The 5,678-nt window shown below is 31.0% G+C and overlaps 1 long non-coding RNA gene across 1 annotated transcript; it reads left to right on the top strand.

Annotated features, from left to right (window-relative positions):
- The first annotated feature begins 4,096 nt into the window (after nt 1-4,096).
- On the top strand, nt 4,097-5,262 carry LOC141724475 (uncharacterized). The gene is made up of 4 exons (XR_012576705.1): nt 4,097-4,246; nt 4,434-4,555; nt 5,027-5,097; nt 5,207-5,262. It is a non-coding gene; the product is annotated as an uncharacterized LOC141724475 (long non-coding RNA).
- The last annotated feature ends 416 nt before the right edge of the window (nt 5,263-5,678 follow it).

The following is a 5,678-nucleotide window of genomic DNA, read 5'->3' as shown; positions in this document are numbered from 1 at the left end:
GCATTACTTCCCAACACAAGATTCGTTCCCGATAAACAAGATAAATTTTTTAAATGATTTTTTCGACGATTCAACCTTACGGATGTTAAGATATACTTATTTTAGTCACATGAAAAAAGTATTAAAAAATTTCAAATTCATCTCGAATGTCAGGAATTGAAAAATTTGTTATATTGTATCTTGTTATATGAAAAATTATCATAAAAATTCAAATACATCTTACATGACAGGAATTGGATAATCTACGAGATACAATTCGATAAAAGTAGTACGAATATTGAGCTATATCGACTTTAGTGAGGTTAAAAAATAACTTAAATTTTTTAAATTTAATTTTGCACGAGTTCATAGGGAAAATGTTGTTACTTTAAAAAAATAGATAAAAATTTTAAGTTTAATTTTACATGACTTGAAAAGAAAGATATTTTAATAATATCACCTTCTAGAACATACCAAATTATATCACATAATAATACTCCAAAATAGCAAAAAAATATTTTATTAATATGCATAAATTTTAATTATGTTAGTTAATTATGAAATGAAAATTTATTTAATATTAAACAAAAATTAAAAGAATATTAATATTATATCTTACTTTCCCCATTCTCCTGTTTTCATTTCCCACTTCACCAAATTTCATTTCCCTCCTAATCTAATTTTAATTCCCCCCTTTGTGTGAATATGTCCGAACTTTTATTCACCAGATCCCCTTTGCCCAATATTCTCTCAACCTCCTAATCTTCTTCTTCTTCTTCTCTCTCTCACACACACACAACTAGTCTACGGTGTTCTCCATTTTACCATCTATGCAATAAAAAATCCTAAATTATATCATCTCGATTTGATCTAACCTCTCACCTCTCTCATCGAATTTAAACCCAATTGCAAATCTAAAACACTAACCCTAACTTGAGTTGTTAATTTGATTATTAACTTGATAACCCGGGTTGACATCTAACACTCAACACAAATATAGAGAGGAGTAAGGAGCAGAGAGGAGTAAGAAGCAGAGAGGAGTTGTGGTTAGAAAAATAGATGCAAGCGACGAAGAACAAGACGATGCCACTTTAGATTCAATCCCCTTAATTTTCACTCTTGATCAACAAAAATATGTCAGATATTTGGATCAAAAAGCCAATTCACTCACTCGTTCTATTCAAGATTTGCGTCTTAGACTTCCCCCTCCTGATATTTCTTAGCGTCTTCCTCATTTACACGCTCATTCCATTGCATCTAATGCCGCTCTTGCTCTTCAATTGAATGCTCATTCTGCTACCAAAGAATAGGTAATGAATTTCTTGATTTTGGGGCTTCAATTTTTCTTTTGTTTGCAAAGTTTGAATTTTTTTGTTTTTCTATGTGGGTTTTGGATATTTTTGGAGAATGAGGTGATTTGTGTTTATTACAAGCTAGAAATGTATATTTACACACTCATATATTATATTGCAATGTTGTTGTTTTTTATTCTAAATTACTATACAACAGTTGAGTGTAAATATTGTCTACCTTATCGACGCTTGTTATAAAAAATGCCCTCAAGGAACATCCACTGCTTGTACAAGGTCCTCAAGGAATATACACCAATTTCTATAAGTAAATTTTAGACATTTTCGACTGCCAAAAATATTTAAGATTTACTTAAATGTAAAAAGATATTAAAAATACATTTCTTTGTTGTTATTACTGTACTTGTAATCATTCTGTCTGCATTTTCCAACCTTCGCCTTACTAATTATCTCTCTAATTTTAATAAATAGTTTCTTACTCAAATAGACAATTGCAATAATTATCCTATATTATGAATCCTAACTTTTTAAGTGATAGTAGGCTAGGAGTATATTTTAGTAGTGTCATGCTGAATTCTATTATTTTACATCGGGCAATTTATGTATCTTTGTCTCTAATTGATAATTGTAGATAAGTTACCTGTTACACTGAAGCTGTTTTCTTGGCTTTCATCAGATTAGGAAGAGGGTGTTTGAATTGGTGCAAAATGATTGTTCTGGTGATGCTTTTATTTTAGAGGGTCAAGTAATAGTAGGACAAGAATCTTCATAAGTACACCCTGTGAAAGAAAATAACTATGATACTACACAGTTTCCAGATAAAGCAAGTAGCAACAACTATGTAGTTTCAAGCATTGAAACTTAACAAAAGAGAAAACCTTTCAATTTGTACAAGAGACGCACTACATCAATTTTTAAAAGAAAAACTTTCCTTGATGTTTCTTGCAAGGCTCTAGCGGAGTACAAGTATGTGTTTCCCAACCAGAGGGCGGATTTGGTATTAGCCTGCAGGTAGATTCTTGCAATATATATATATATATATATATATATATATATATTTATTAAGGTGACCATGCATTGTATACTTGTCATGTGCTGATTCCCTTTGTCGTATATTTTATGCAATTTATTGACCTAATAATTATTTTTGACCCTATCGCAATAGTTTGATCAATAGTGTTACAAATTAATGTTACATTAGCTATCCTCATCTTTGTCTACCGCAACATCGCATATTTGATGTTACCATAACCTTTCCAGCATGTTACTATAGATAAGAAGTGTTACACACTGCAACATGTTTGAACTTGTGTTACCATAGAGTATAAACGAATAAAATATTATCGTTTTATAAAATATTTAAATATAAATAAAATATTTGAATTTAAATTAATTAATTTTGTAATACATTTAAGTAGTAATTTATAAATATAATTTTAATAAAATAAGTGAATAATTACATTTTTATTTTAAATATTAAATTAATAATTTGGTTACAATATATAAAGATAATGATATTTTTAAAAGAAAAAAATAAAATACAAAATTAGGGGAGAGTTGGACAAGCTGGGTAAAATTTGGGCTAAAATTTGGGACAGTGGAAAGTTTTTGCACACAGACTATATTATCAACAGTCTCACTCTTCAGTTCATTCTCTCTCTCTCTCATCGGTATCTCTGCCATTCTCTACATTTTTCTCTGGTTTGAGAGTATTATAAATCTATTTGTATTCAATATAAAGCTAAACGTTCACAGATTAATGGATATGGGGCTCTTTGAAAGAATTCGACATTCAGACAAAATTAGGGTTTTTATTTGAATTGGGGGTTCTAATTGGTCTTATCTTTTTGTTCCAGGGTTAGTTTGGTTTATTTTGGTTCTAACTAAATTTCTAAGATTGGGCTTATCTTGCACTTCTACATTAAGGTACTCCTTTTTTTATCCCTCTCTCTCTCTCTGGTTTTATATGATGTTTTGTGGTTTGTAATGTCCATAAGAGTAGGGGGACACCGATATAATGAAATTACTGTGTAATTGCAATTGTTTCTGATATACTTGCGTGTTATTTCGTGATATGTGATGTTTTGTTGTTAGTAATGTAGATAAATTGGGGGAATAATGGAATAATTGAAGTGGTGTGTAGCATTGCCCTAATTTTAGAAATGCGGTTATTTCGGATGGGTTTTGGTACTTGAGCCTATACTATGTGTTAGTAATGTCGTTAATAAGGGGGAATAACTGAATAATTAAAAGTGTGGAGAATTGTGGTATATACATATATATGTTAAGTGTGAATAAGGTAAAGACTGTGAATTTATCGGTGTTTGTTTTCTCAAAGACATACTACAAAAAATAGGGTTGTAGTAACCACTCGTGGATCGTACTGTGTCCCTGCACAGTTTGGTTTTGTGACCATTGATAAGTTTAGCATTTTAGATGCAGTGCTCCTGGTGATTATTCAGTCTCCTCCTGGTTATCAGTTATCTTCAGTTATCAATGCTTACTTCCGGCAGAAGGAGATTTTTGCTCTTCGTGATCCATCTCAGGAAGATCCCCGTGAGGTATAGTGTTAACATTCCCTTGAACATATGTATCTTATGTGCCTATTGCATGATTGTATTAGAAATAAGTGGATAAGTTATATTTATGTTCATATATTTGTTGTAGCTTATGCTTGTACAAGATTGTAAAATCAACATATATGCTCCCCTGCTTAATAACATTGGAAATGTTATTTTACAGTTTGTATTGACTGTCATGAAACTGAAAATGCTTTTATTTCTTCTGGGAAGGTTGCTGCCGCAAAATTAGATTTGTACTACATTGGTTTAGATGGACAAATTAGCTGCATGGTGAATGGTGTTGGTCTTGCTATGGAAACTATGGATATAATCAAGTTACATGGTGGAACCCCTGCCAATTTTCTTGATGTAAGAGGGAATGCTTCCGAAAACCAGGTAATTGGTACTTTTCGCTTCGTATGTGATTAAGCCATGTATTCGCTGGAGGCTGGAGAAAAATGCATCTAGCTCTGATGTCTTAAATTTTTTTTGGGTCATCTTAAGTTTTGCTTAGTTGAATATTTATTGTCATTCTTACCAGCCATATCTATTTTTACTTGACCTTTCTGATTCATTTAGGTAGGTGTGTGGGCTTTTAAAATATTGACAGCAGATGACAAAGTTAAAGCAATTTTGGTCAATATATTTGGAGGAATAATGAAGTGTGATGTTATAGCAAGTGGAATTGTCAACGCTTCTAAATAGGTGTGTGTTGAATGACATTGATTTTGGCGGACTTGATAAATTTCTTATATAATATATTATTCACTTCTTTATGTCATTAAAGTTTACAGTATATGTTTTCAAATCGTGTTTCTATACTTATTACCGTCATTAATAATTTGTTAACTAAGTTGGCTGAAGTATTATTTCAATATGAATTGTAATTTGACCTTTATGGTGATGTTCCTACTTCATTGTTTTACTTGTAACAATTAATTGTTATAAGACAGACTTCTATTGGAGAAGGCTTTCACACTTGAATTTCAATCTACAGTCTTAATAAATGACATAATATTTGTAAATTGATGTATGCTTACAAGAACCACTATTGTCGTTCTGTGATTCCACATCATGCTTTTAATAATTTTAATACTTCAATTATTGTTATTAAATTGTAATCCTGTATTCTTCATTTCTCACTTGTACTCTACTTGATTCATGTGTTTTTTAAAGGTTTCTTTGAAGGTGCCAGTTGTTGTTCGTCTTGAGGGCACCAACGTTGACCAAGGAAAGAGGATTTGAAGGTAACATTAATTAATGATTTCCGAGATAACTGAAACTGGGCTTCTATATCATCCTAAAAAAGGAAGTAAAATTAAAACCATTTAATACAAGTTGTCTTGATTTCTTCAGGAAAGTGGTATGACATTGATCACAACAGAGGATTTGGATGATGCAGCTGAAAAGGCAGTTAAAGCATCTGCTAGTTGAGTTATGTGAATCCCATTAATTATATGCTTGATTTGGAAGATTTTAAATTTATTACCTAGATAATTAGAAGACTCTTGCGGGACAATGTTTAATAACATTAAAAATATACCAGAATATATGAGTTGGTTTGGATGTAATACATTTTGTGGTATGTAATGATATTTTGGGATTGTTCGATTTCGAATAGCAGAACTTCATGTAGTATTACTTTTTACGTATGAAAAATATGTTAATGGTATATGTATTCAATTTACAAACAAATCCTGTCAAATTAATATAATACAAATTATTATAAAAAAAAGGGCCCACATGTGGGCCCTAATATGGGCCCCACAAGTGGACCCCATTTTTTTTACAAATTCAAAGTGCTAAGGTAACATACATAGTGTGATAC

The sequence above is a fragment of the Apium graveolens genome, chromosome 1, assembly GCF_009905375.1.
Source record: "Apium graveolens cultivar Ventura chromosome 1, ASM990537v1, whole genome shotgun sequence".
NCBI classification, from domain to species: Eukaryota; Viridiplantae; Streptophyta; class Magnoliopsida; order Apiales; family Apiaceae; genus Apium; species Apium graveolens.
Note: the sequence above shows the minus strand (reverse complement) of the source record. Positions and strands in the feature narration are given on the sequence as shown.